We start from the raw sequence: 14,491 nt of genomic DNA, 5'->3' as shown, positions 1-14,491 counted from the left end.
TTCCTACTAATGACTGTTCTTTCCATCTATGCTCTTGATCTGTGCCTTAGAATTTTTTCAAGGACACCCGAATGAATTGTTGAGCTCCCACTGCCCTAGTTGTCATCAGTTCTACCAAAATTTCTATTTAAAATGTATAATTCATCTTAGAATTTTAGTGCTTATTCATATACCGGCAATTTATTATGACCACCACGTTTTAATGAATAGTTCTTACTTGTTGCTCAAATCTTTTAATGAATTTGCAGTTCTATACTCCCAGATTTCTCCAATGAAGAGCTCAAATATCTTTCTTGAGTTCTAGTTTCATGTTGACAGTTTAAATTTGATGTCTAATAAAAATAATATGAAGTGAATACAAATCTACTTTATTTCCCTACTTTCACAGCTGATCTTCTTCTTTCCAGTATTTTATTCTGATAATGTTGCAACTGTTCACCCAGTCACTCAGGCAGAGAAATGGGTGTTATCTTTGATTATCCCTTCTACCTAAATGCTATTCTCCCAGCATTTGTTTGGAGATTAGGGACAGTCAGTTTTGTATTTTAAAGGTCAAAGTATATTGGCTTACAACCTCAATTGCCAATATCTTCAGTCAGGATTTCTTTTTCTCTTTTCTGTATAACTGAAAAGCCTTTTAATTTACTCTCTCCCTATATTTAACTTCTATATAATTACCAGAATGATCTTATCCAAATACAAATCATAGAATACTACTTACTACTTAAATCCTTTCATAGACTGACTGTGATCTAAAGTCATATTTCTAGTCACTACTGGTACTCCTTCAAACTTATCACTGCTTCGGAAATGATAATTCCTTGTAGTTGGCCTGCTGAAGTCAAGCTTTTCCAGATTCTGGGATTCTGAGTCTTTGCTGATTCTTTCTACAATAATATGCCCACCCCTTACATCTCCACATTTGTTGACCTGATACCGCCTTTAATTTGAAGTTTCCCTGATACCTTGTCCTTTTATCAAATTAATTGCACTCTCCTCTTTGCAACCAGTGTAATTTGCACAAATTTCAATTGCTATGTTCTCTCTCTCTCTCTCTCTCTCTCTCTCTCGCTCGCTCTCTCTTTTTCTTTCTTTTCTTTTCTTTTTCTTTTTCTTTTTTTTTTTTTTTGTGTGTGTGTGAAATGGAAATTGAACCCTGGGGCACTTAAGAACTGAGCCACATCTCCAGGCCTTTTGTTTTTTATTTTGAGACAGGTCTTCTTAAGTTGCTTAGGGCCTCACCAAGTTGTTGAAGCTAGCTTTTTGGACTTACAGTCCTCCTGCCTCAGCCTCCTGAGCCACTATTGCTACCTTCTTGGCGATGCACTTTTTAATTTACTATTTATGTGTACTTATTGTATGACAAAGTATGAGTTGCTTTAAAAGAAGTGTTCGTGCCATTGTATCTGTCATAGTGTGAATCCATAAAATAGAGTTACTTAATAAATGTTGAATTAATTGAATAAAATTGAATTGTAATTTAAAGTATCTTTAATTATTTACTAATTTGAACTCCTTACTTTTTGTTTGTATTCTTAAAGAATAATTTATGTCAGCTTTTTTACAAGGTTAAAATCAGTCTTCCTTCATATTTAAATTTTAAAACAATAAATATTTTGAAGAATAAATTAATATGCTTAATATCCACATAGATTTTCATTATAGTGTTATTTAAAAGCAGGACAAATGCATGGATTTTTTTCACAATTGAGTGGTTATATGATGAGTTATATATGGCACTGATAAACTGAAATTTTAAAAAATCAGCTTTTACTGTCATGAATCTCTCCTCACCCACTTTACCAACCTAGTTTCTGTGTAAATCAATACATTTTTATATTCTAAGCATATTATACCTATCTCCCATCCTTATCCAAAATATGCATATTTAGAAAATGCTCTGATTTCCACAATAACATTGTAAATCTGAACCTAGAAACTGAGAATACCATTTATCAATATCCAGAGTGACTTGTGTTAAAAGCTGCAGTTTAAAATGATTAAGACAGCATCCTTGGGTACTATGAAACTTATTTCATGTTTATTTTTACATACAGAAAAACGGGATAACACTTTTACAACTTCTGACATGCTGCTTGGTATATAATAGGCATGCAAAAAATTTCAGTTATTATCTTTCCTGACATAGGAATAAAGTAGATTTTCCAAGATCAGTTTGTGTACTAGAGAACAGTGTGTGCTACTTAGATTTTTTCCAGTTTTTTTTTTTTTTTTATTAAGTTTTGAGGGACTTCACAGCAGTGCCAACTGTGTATGCACAATGGCCATACTCTTCTAATTTACATGATCAACAAAGTGTAATACAACGAAATAGGGTTCTTACCCCACATGGTTACATGGTTGTTTATTGCTTTTTTTCCCCCTAATTGATTAATATTTATCAGGTTTTATTGTATCCATAAAATTTTTCTACTAAATAACCCCCAAATTAATATCTTTAGGAAATCAAACTATCATGTTATAAACAGAAATGTCCACTTGAAAAAGGTATAGATGACAAGAATTTGAACGGTCAAAAAGACAATTTTTAAAATCTCATTTACTTTTGGTATACTGCCTTCTAAATCCTATCTGCTTTGCTAAGATTTACAAATCTTATTGTGGAGGCATATTTTCTGGGGGTCTCTTACAAGTTTCCATTTTATTGGACCTTGGTTTCCTACTGTCACACCTAAAGATGATAGAAAAAATTGCCTTAAGACACATTATGAGCAGGAAGTTTGAGATGGTGTAAGTTTTACCAAAATTCTTGTTATAGAATCCTGAATGTTAATGGATGTTTAAATTAATTTTTTACGTTACACTTCAACTTTAAGGTAGTGATTACACATTGTTTCATTACATTTCCCTCAGAAGTTTCCATAAATTCTACATTATTGCTATTTGGATTAGGACTTTTAGTTGATCCACTGATTTAAAGACCAGTCATAAAAATGTAATTTAATTTTTTTCAGATTTCATCAAACTTTTTTATTGACCTTTCCACCTATTTTGTAAAGATCCTAAACATAACTGTGGCTTTTAATATGATGATTTTGTTTGTGAGCAGCATTTGCACATGTTTTGGTTTATTATTTTCCACTTTCATTTTCTTCCTTTAACTCAAAGAATCAGATTTTCAGTTTATGCATCGTTGTTGACCAAAATTTAGAGTTGTTGTGTCTCAGAAGAAAAGACATGCAAAGATAATAATCGCATAACATTTCCTAAGTACATTTTTTTTTTAATTCAGCAAACTTTCCTAGGCTTTGTTAGTTTCTTTCTTTAAGTAGAAAAAAGATCAGATTTCCCTTCCCACATAATTTCATAGTATGTTGGGACTAATGACACGTTAACTAACTCAGGCTAACTCCTTACTCCCTGGCGGGTGAGCAAGATCAAGGCTCAAAGGCGGTTTCAAAGGTTCATGACGATAAATTGGACCACCGTCAGGGATTGGTTAACAACAGTTCCCCGAACGTGATCAGCTCTTGCTTGCCATAGAGTCCTATGGAACTCTCACCTGTGTGAACCCCCCATGCCTTGCTGACCTTTAAGCTGATTGGTTCCTGCCTAGCCCCCACCCTACATAAAAGCTGTGTGACTTCCTTAATAAAGGAGTTCCTGCTGTGACTGACTGGTCTCCCTGACGGTCTGATTGTCCTCCGCCTGGAGGGCTGGATGCGGGCAGTCAGTCGGCCCTACCTATCCCGGTCTGGCCTTGTTGGGGAGTGCTCCCTTTCCTTGTCGCTGGTAGAGAAGAGCAGGGGGGCTTAAGACCCTGACAATAGTACACAATGGACAGAAAAACATTATGCTTCATGTAAATAGTGACTGCAATGTCATTCTTTTATACTCTTACAGACTATATGTTGTTTAAATTTTTATGTTTGTATAAAGCATCTTCATGCTGCTTAGGATGAATCTAACAGCTTCATACACAGGATGTTTAGTAAGCATTGTTAATGAAATTATTTATAAACTATAAACACTGTTGACAGGTATAGACAATATAATAATTTTAAAAGATATAAACAAAAATATTTATTAAAAATTATTCAGTTTCTATTTTTCTTCAGAGGAATAAAAAAATGGATTATTTTTTCTATATAAAGAATTGGTTTGAAAATGCCAATTTGGTGGACACGGTACTTTAGAGCTGAATTAAAATATAGAAAGAATATTCTATAATATACTTGCTACCAGGTGTGTATCAAGCAGAAAATGTAAAGTTTATTATTTTGAGTGGTTTTTGCAAGTCAATTTGAGGCAAAATTTTGAATGGTTTTTGCAAGTCAGTTTGAAGCAAAGATCTGCCTCTGAAATAAATAATATAGTTTGAAATACTGTGAAAGCTAAAATCAATATGAATGACAATTAGGGTACTGCTTCCCAATGCCCTCACAAAATTGTTGTTGATTTAAAACTGAAAAGTGACCATGGAAATTGAGTAATAGACTAAATCAGAAAACTGTATTAAAGCTATCAATGAGAACAGTCACCCAAAATTTTCAAATGTTTTAATTACATTAATATAAAATGGAAATATTTTACAAATAGTTCTGGAAATTTTTGGTAGTAGTCTTGGCTTTAATTTTTATGTTATGTTTCAAATTAATAAAATTTACTTTTTAGAGCAGTTTTGGGTTTATATCAAGAGTGAGCAAAAAGTAGAGCTAATCCCTGAACTTGCATGCATATAACCTCCTCACTCTTGAAATTTTATCCTACAGAGATATAGTCAATGAACTTAAAGTGGCACATCATTATCACTCCCATAGTGTACATGAGGGTTCACTCTTGGTGTTAATTAGTCTATGAATTCTGACAAGTGTAAAATGACATGCATCTACCATTAGGGTATCACCCAATAGATTTACAACCCTGAAAATCCCCTTTGCTCTACCTACTTATTCTTCCCTCCCTCCTAACCTCTGGAAACCACTGATCATTATTCTTCCCTCCCTCCTAACCTCTGGAAACCACTGATCATTTTACTGTGTCATTGTTTTGCCTTTTCCAGAATGTCACAGGGGAGAAATCAAATAGTATGTGACTTTCTCAGATTGGTTTATTTCACTTATTAAAATATATTCAGATTTCCTCCATGTCTTCTAATGACTTGATAGCTTTTATTTTTAGTGTTTGATGTTCTGATATACTTATTCATTCATTTACCAAAGAACAATTTAATTCCTTCCAGGGATTGACAATTATGAATAGAACTATAGAACTGCTACATACATCCTTGTACAGGGCTTTATATGGACATAAATTTTAAGTTCATTTAAGTAAAAATCAAAAGTATGGTTGCTGAATTGTATGGTAAGAGAATGTTTAGTTTTGTAAGAAACTGTCTTCCAAAGTGGCTGTACCACTTTACATCCCTGTAAGCAATGTATCAGATCCTATTACTTCACATCATTGCCAGCATTTGCTGTTGTTGTTGTTCTGAATTTTGGCCATTCTATTGGGTTGTAGTAGTATCTCATTATTTTAATTTGCAACTCCCTAATGGATCTTAATTTGCATTCCTTGTAGATGGTCACTTATTCTAGCATTATTTGTTGAAAAGAATATCTTGCTTCATTTCTATTGACTTTGTTCCTTTGTCAGTTTCAGATGACTTCTTTAACATACCTTTGTTTCTGGGATTTTTATTTTATTCCCTTGTTCCATTTGTCTATTCCTAATGCTACATGATGTAGAAAATACTTTCATATGCTGACTTGACATCTGTATATCTCCTCTGCTGACATGTCTATACAAATTGCCCATGTTTTAGTCAGTTTGCTCTTTTTCTTATATTTTGGATGAGTGTCCTTCAGCACATATATTTGTTTGCAAATATTTTCTTTTAGTCATAGCTTATCTTTTCATCCTCTTGATATTGTAGTTTGCAAAGAAGCAACTTAATTGTAATAAAATTCAGCTTATCAGTTTTTTTCTTCCATGGATCAAGTATTTGGTGCTATATTTATAAAGTCATTGCCTTATTGAAGGTTCTATGCTTTCGTCTATATTTCTTTAGGAGTTTTATAGCTTTGTGTTTTATATTTAGGCCTATCATCTATTTGAACTTAGTTTTGTGAAAGGTGTAAAAACTTGTATCTAAGTTAATTTTTGTTCTTGTTTGTAGATTTCAACTTGCTACAGTATCGTCTGTTAGAAAGGATTAACCTTCCTTCAGGCTTATTGACTTTGTTCCTTTGTCAAGATCAGATGACTCTGTTAATATGGGTTTATTTTTGGAATTTCTTTTCTACTCCCTTGTTGCATTTGTCTGTTCTACTTCCTGTTCCCACTCTCTTGATTACTGTAGCTTTGTATTAAGATTTGATGGTGGGTATTATCAGTCAGGTAGTACCCGTCCTCGTCCTCCTACTTTGTCCTATTTCTTCAATATTATGTTGAGTTCTCTAGGTATTTTGCCTCTTTTTTTGCAGCTTTAATTTGTTCTTTTAGTTATATTTTGCCTCTGCCTCTAAACTTTAAATCAGTTTTTTTGATATATAAAAAATAATCTTTTGAGATTTTTATTTCATTTTGTTGACTCTGTAGATCAAGTTTTAAGGAACAGACATCTTGACAATATTGAATATTATTATCTGAGAATATGGATTATTATCTGAGAATATGGATATTATCTGAGAATATGAATATATCAAAAGTATCTTCCATTTTCTCTAATCTACCATTGCATTCTTTTAATAAATACTGCTTATTGTTCTCAGGGAGGAACTGGGAAATTAGCCTATCAGGAAGGGAAAGAAGTGATCTTTTGTCTTCACTGGAGAAATGGACATCTTTTATCGTGACCCATTCATACATGGTCCCTTTCCCAAATCATGACATGTTCTACTTCTCCTCAGTGCACTCCTTTTCCACTCTTGCTACATCCTAAAATCCTATAAGCTCCTCCTCTGAAACTTGTTCTCATCTGCATAACTTGATTTTGCTGCTGAGCTCTCACTTCAGTAACTCCTACTCTGCCTCAGATCTCATTCCAAGTTTACTTCCTAAGGAAAGCATACCTTGAAGCCTGCGTTAACAGTGTTCTTGCAGTATTCAAAAGGCACATTCTGTTTTTCATTCTTAGTGTTCATTATACTTAAAATTACTTATTAAGTGTCAGTCTTCATCTTACTAAATTGAAAGCAATGACTAAGTCATTTTTTTGTGTGTGTGTGTTCCATATCCCCTTCACAATGCCTGGCATATAGTTACAACTCAATGAATACTTTAAAGTTGTCACAACTCTTACTATTCTACTGCCACTCATTTTACTTGTGTAGATATAGAAACAAAGGTCTTAGTTCTTACAGCAGATTGGGATAAACAAAGTTAAATTGGATGTTTTAGAAGCAGTAGTTTTCTGAAGGATCTTGATATATTAAATGTAAAAGAAAATAAAATAAACCTCTAAGTTAATAAAGAACAAGAACAAAATAATAAATCTTGCTCAAATATAATAGTTTTCATGAGTCATGCATAAAAACCTTGTCTATTCTGAGAAGATAGAAATGTTATCATGAAAATCCCACACAATATATTACATGTGACTTTATAATTTTTCCTGAGCAAGAGAAATCTCATTTTACAACCTACAAGATTTCAACAAAGAAAATGGAATTATATGAAGAGAAAATAAAATTCAAAAGACACAAAAATGGTAAAATACAGATGGATTCCCTGGATCAGTGCTAATAGACCATCACCAGAGAGTAAGGCATTAAATCTGAAAAAAATTCTGAGAGAAAAACTTATGTCAGAATGCATACAAAAAAAAAAAAATCTTACTAAAGTATCTCTGTTACTATAATGTATGAATAGTGACTAATATTTTTGGACAGTACAGAGGATAATTCATAAAAATCAATAAATGTTAATGTTAGAACCAAAAGAAAATGTGAGATTATTTAGGCTACGGTCCTTGTTTGTGAAGATATGGAAACTGTCCTTACAGTAAATATTAAATCAGTGATGCACATGGAACACTCCAGAGGAAAATAGTTATTTATATAAATTAATTTGGACTCTAATCTAATTTATAAAAATACAGCTTTGATATAAGGGAATATTATATTAGTATATGACAAACAATTTAGTTTCTAAGAAATTAGAAATTTCAGTTTTAATTTCTATAGAATTAAATATTTTCATTTTATTATTTACAGAATGCTTTTATAAAAAGAATATCAAAACATCATACAAGCATGTTCTATAAAAGACTTTGATCTCCTTATATTGAATTTCACTTCAGTTAAAGGATACGATATGGAGACACAATAAGTATTTTTAAAATAAAAAAATGATACAGCTATGTCTTACATAATTTTATTTCCCTAATTCGATTTTATAGCACTAGAAAACTAAGGAATGCATAAAAAGATTGAGAAAATTATAAATTTCAAATGAAGTCTTGAAAAATATTATTTGTTCATGATTAGATTTCTGCTTTGATGCATATTTTTAAAATTAAAAGTTTAAGAATACCTTTTAATAATACAGTAATTATTTAATATAAAGCTACTTTGGTTTTACACTAATATTATAGAGCTCCTTCTCAGATTACAGATCGATGTATTTATTGGGCTATCCATTTGAATTACAGTACTGTGGGAGTGCAATGATAGTGCAGAATTTCTGTTTTGATGTACTAACTAAAAATACAAGAACACAAATAACTCTTTTTTATTGTAGTGGTATCTCTTGTTTTAATTTATACTGCTTTAAGCAATGATGGTAAACATTTTTATATGCTTTTTAGCCTTCTGTATTTTTTTTTTTCTTTTTCTTTTTGGCACCAGGGATTGAACTCAGGGGCACTTAACCACTGAGCCACATGCTGATCTGTTTTTTTGTTTCATTTTTTTGTGGGGTGGGAGGGGCGGGTACTAGGGATTGAACTCAGGGGAAATTGACCATTGAGTCAGCCCTGTTTTGTGTTTTTATTTAGAGACAGACGCTCACTGAGTTGTTTAGTACCACACTTTTGCTGAGCTGGCTTTGAACTTGCAATCTTCCTGCCTCACCCTCCCAAACTGCTGGGATTACAGGCACGTACCACTGCACTTTGTTCCTTTTTTGTTTCATTTTTAAATTTTCAGACAAGGTTGCTTAGGGCCTTACTAAGTTGATGAGGCTGGCTTTGAATTTGTCTTCCTCCCTCAGCCTCCCTAGCCCCTGGGATTACAGGTGTGTGACATCATGTCACCATGCCCAGCCTGTATCTCTTAGGTAAAGTGTCTAGTCAATTCCTTTACACTTTACTAGGGTTGTTCACTTTATTTTATCAATTTCTGAAATTTCACTATATATTCTGGATACAAGTCCTATATCCAAAATTACTTTTAGGGTCGGTAATTTGTCTTTTCATTTCCTTTCCTTTCTTTCTTTCTATCTTTTTTTCTTCTTTTCTTTTTTTTTCTTTTTCTTTTTAATTTGGAAAACTTCACAAATTTGCGTGTCATCGTTGCAGCAGAGGCCACGCTAATATTCTCTGAATGGTTCCAATTTTAGTATATGTATTGCTGAGGTGAGCACTGCCTTTTCATTTTCTTTTGATAATCAAATAATTTTTATTTTGGCAAAGTCTAATTTACCAATTTTTCCTTATTATTTTACATTTTTTAAGTTGTTGATGGACCTTTATTTTATTCATTTATATGTGATGCTGAGAATTGAACCCAGTGCATCACACATATTAGGCAAGTGCTCTACCACTGAGCCACAACCCCAGCCCACTTTTTTTCTTCTATAATGTCTTAGTATGCTCTCATGCTATTACAAAATGCCTTAGACTAGATGGCTTAAACAAAAGAAATTTATTCCCCATAGTCTACAACTCGGGAAGTCCAAAATCAGGTTGTTAGCCTGGTCAGGTTCTGTTAGGGGTTCTTCCTAACCTGCAGATAGCTGACTTCTCCTTCTAGCAGAGGGATGAAGGAGAAAAAGACTGCACAGTTTCTCTGATGTCTCCTCTTTATTATAAGGACCCTAATCTTATCATGAGGACTCTACTGTCATGCGTTCATATAAATCTAACTACTTCCACTGAAGCCCAGTCTCTAAATGTCATCATACTTCATGGTGGAACTTCAACATGATTTTTGAAGGGACACAAATATTCAGTATGTAATGTGCTTTGTTTTCTTCTAAAAAAAAATCTCCCTAAAGAAGTTAGACTTTTATATTATCTTCAAAAAATTTCATAGTTTTAAGTCATATTTACTTCTTATATTTACATTTCTTTCATGTTGATTTGAGTAAGATAAGAAATGAGATGTTTTGTTTTGTTTGAGTGTGTGGTTATCCAATTTTTTCAATATCATTTAAAAAAATTGTGAAGGATAGTGGTATAGATCAGTGGTAGAGCACTTGCCTAGCATGCACAAGGCACTGGGTTTGATGTCCAGTACTGATAAAAAGTATATCTATATATTCAACATTTTGTTGAAAACCAATTGGCTATATATGCATGGGTCTATTTCTGGACTATAACAGAAATCTTTAAGGAGAAAAAACTCGTAGGGGCTGGGGATGTGGCTCAGTGGTACAGCGCTTACCTAGCACTCCTGAGACACTGGGTTCGATCCTCAGCACCACATGTAAATAAATAAAATAAAAGGTTTATCTACAACTAAAAAAATTTTTTTTAAAAGTCGTATAATTTTTTTCATTACCACAATATGACATGGTTGATAACTAAATAATTCTGTGTCATAATTATTCATAAAAGAACTGAAGGATTAGTGCTATTTTCAAAATACCTCAACCAATCTCATGATTCAAGGATAAAACTAAATAAGACCGTAAATTAGTTCATAAATAATATTATTAAGGCACAGATGGTAAGTTTAATAAAGAAATTTGCCCATTATACATACATACTGTTAGTAGAAGATAATTATAGAATTCTCATATTTGTTTTCTTTCTTGAAAAAAACAAAAAAACAGAACTAGTCAAAAAAGCATATTAACTATTAATTAAGTCAAATCTAACTTAAATGTTCCTTTCTCTAAGAAGTTAATTTTGGGGGTCCATTTTAGTATATTTCCATGCTAACACATTTTAAAACTAAAGAAATATATCCCAAAATATTGAAGTATAATATAGAGCTTCCCTTTGCTTGTTGAAAAGAATTAAACAAAGAGATAACAAGTCTGTTAATCAGAGCTCCTTTAGTTGACAGTCTCATTTAGAAACAGAAACTGAACTCACCATGTTTTATTTATTGATTGATTGATTTTTTTTCTCCCCTCCTCCAACTCAACATGTTATAAATAAAAGTTTATAGTCTCACATCAATGGAACACCAAAGAATAGTTTTCCCTTTAGGAATCGCTAAATTTAGGAGTTTCAATTATGTCCACAACACTATATTTTTCTTCCTATTTGGGTATTCTTCCTTATCTCTGTTGCAAGTTATTGATATAAGATAACAAGAGATGACCCCCAATAGCACCAAGTGAAATGACCCTTACAGTTAACAACCTCAGAAAAGAGATTTTCTTTCATTCACAATCTATATCAATTGCCCCAGATACTGGACTGATAACTAACAAAGGGAGTTTTGATTAGTTCAGCCCAAACCTATAGAGCTGTACAGAATTGGGAGAGATAAAAGTTCATTGATGTCTAAATTACTTCAATCACTAGAACAAAGAGAAAGGATGGCTAGTGGGTAGGCAGCAAAGCAGATGCAAGCAAAGAGAGTAAGAAAAATTTACCCTTTCAACATAACAAACACACATAAATAAACTATTAGGATAACTACTACTACTACTACTACTACGATTATTTTTATTATTACTATTATTTGCAGTGCTAGTGCTGGAACCCAGGGCCTTGCACATGTGAGGCAAGCACTCCACTCTTGAGCTGCATCTTCATTCCTATTTATTATTTTTTTCTCCTAATTTTTAAAAGTAAGTTTTCTTTTTTAAAGAAGATATGAAATATTCATATATTTGAAAATTAATCTTAATGTTTTATAACAAAATATAATTATTTCAGTTTTTGAGACATATAGACAGATTTAAAAAATTAAAATTTCTTAAATACTTACCTTTAAGTAGAAATTTCCAGATAGTTTTATAGGTAGGATCTTACATAGAGTAAAAGACATAACTCTTACACTGTTTGAACTATTATTCTACAGCACTGACAAATTTCCTGACTCATTCCATGATAATGGCAAAGCTACTAAAATCCAAATTTTATGGAACAAGTCCAAAAGAAACAATAGCCCAAATTTGCAAATTTAACTATAACTATATTAAAAAATTTTAGTCAAAATATTAGTAAATTGACTCAAGAGTGTATTGAAAAGATTGGCTGTTATGTTCAAGAAGATTTGATTGGAGGAACTGGAAGTAGGTTCCAGAATTAAGAAATCTATGGATGGACATAGTTAAAGAAATGACTGTTAAATATGTGATTATGTTAAAGGTTGTAGAATATTTTTTGACTAAAGTTAGACTTAAAGCATTTGAAATTCCTTGAAAAGACTTGGTAAACACTCTTTTACACATATTCTCATATAGTAGGTTAAATGTGCAAACAAGAAAAACACTGCTGTAAGAAAATAATGAGACAGAAATGTCAGGTCTCATCACTGCTATTTAATAAATCACTGCTATTTAACAAAATTTGGGGAGTTTAAATCTGTTCCCACAATAGATATCTGGCAGCAGTGATGTTATGACTTTAAGGATGAAGGAAAATATTATCAGGAATGGAGAATAGAAAGGAAGTGACTGAGTTCCAGAGGACAGTGATAAGCATCACCATCTACCTTTTCCTAGACATATTAAGTGACAATAATAAACCCATATTTGTTTAAGCCATTATTAGTTGGATTTCCTTACTTTGCTAATTATTATGATGTCTAATAATAAAATAATTAAAATTAATAAGAATGCTAACTACAGCTAATTAGTACATAGATATATGAAAACTGACAATTTTCTTTATAATAGGATCAGATAGATTGAAAAAATAAATATCCAATTAAAACACAAGAAAATGTAGAAAATATTTAGGAATAAAGATATCATGAATGATAATCATTTTTAATAAAAATGTTTAAATTTAGGAACATATACCAAGATTCAATGAGAAGACATTGCATAAGAATATTATTATAAACCATATCAAAATAAACACTTAATCTATTTTGTTGGGACCAGCAAATGAATTATGGGTCTTTGAATTGCCCGATACAGACACGACACCTTCCTTATTAATTTCTCTGTGGAAAGGGCTCCAGAAGTCTGTCCTGCTGTCTGGTTATGCTGTATTCAAAGGGAAATTCCTTGGTTGCTATGGAGTTTATCAGTTCATGAGGGCTGGGGAGAGTGCTTGCCTCTCATGCACTAAGGCCCTGGGTTCTATCCCCAGCACCCCCACCCCACACACACACACGCACAAAATTAATTAATCAGTTCATGACCTAGGGTTAAGGCCCCAGAAGGGGGTTGGTAGATGGTGGGGGTGTTGTGGGTGCAAGCTGATGACTGTAATTGGGCTGTTCAAACATTTGACCTAGGTTCTGTTCCAAAGTAACTTTCTCACAATGAATCCCTTTGATGTGAAGACCTATAATAATTGCAGAGTCTTCTGGTGGTCAGTCTCTCTTCTACCAGGAGGTAGGTTGAATGACCAAGCCCCACTATTTCTATTTTTGTGTTTTCTTTCCAATCTCCTCATAACTGGCTTTGGGAAAACTGAGTAAATGGTCCCACTGATAGTGACACTATTTCTAATGAAAATTTCAAGTAGTTTTGTATGGGAATCAACAAACTTATTTCAAATATGGGTGGAAGATAAATGTACAAAAATTGTTATGGAAATTTTGTTGTATAAAAATAGTAGCAAAGGATTTTGGTTATATTTTTAATAAAAGAAAACCCTCAAAATAGTGAAATTAGAACAACATGGTCTTGGCAGAAAAAATTAGTTAAGAATATTCAAGTACATATAAAATATACATGATAAACATGACATTTCAGCTCTTCTGGAAAATGATGGTCTAAATAATAATGTTGGTATAATAATTTTACATTTAGAATAAAACACCAATCAAAATACAAAATAAACTACAGATGGATTAAAGTGTGAAATTTTGTGAGAGACAGAAAATGTGGAAATACACTGTAACTTTGACAAAAAATCTTTTAAAATGCACATGACATACACAAGTCCAGATACCATTTTAAGAAATGACAGTATTGATTAAAACAAAAAAAAGGGGGGAAAATGATATGGAAAATGGCATAGAATAAATATAGACTGGATGAAAATATTACAATGTTATATGATAAACTGTTATTGTTTTTATGTGCAAAAAGTACCTACAATTTGATAAGAAGAAAAAGATAACCCAAAATAAAATTGACCAGGAGTAGCCCAAATTAGGTTATGTATCAGTCACAATACACTATATTGTGTCAAGAGCAAATTGATTCAGAAACCACAGAGGTTTAG

The 14,491-nt window shown here is 32.3% G+C and overlaps 1 protein-coding gene and 1 non-coding gene across 2 annotated transcripts in view; both read right to left on the bottom strand.

The window, feature by feature from the left end:
* Csmd3 (CUB and Sushi multiple domains 3) overlaps positions 1 to 14,491 on the bottom strand; it is a 1,190,022-nt gene that overhangs the window by 537,798 nt on the left and 637,733 nt on the right.
* Positions 9,439 to 9,546, bottom strand: LOC124968421 (U6 spliceosomal RNA). Its single transcript, XR_007105715.1, has one exon. It is a non-coding gene; the product is annotated as a U6 spliceosomal RNA (small nuclear RNA).

The sequence above is a fragment of the Sciurus carolinensis genome, chromosome 1, assembly GCF_902686445.1.
Source record: "Sciurus carolinensis chromosome 1, mSciCar1.2, whole genome shotgun sequence".
Taxonomy (NCBI): Eukaryota; Metazoa; Chordata; class Mammalia; order Rodentia; family Sciuridae; genus Sciurus; species Sciurus carolinensis.
Note: the sequence above shows the minus strand (reverse complement) of the source record. Positions and strands in the feature narration are given on the sequence as shown.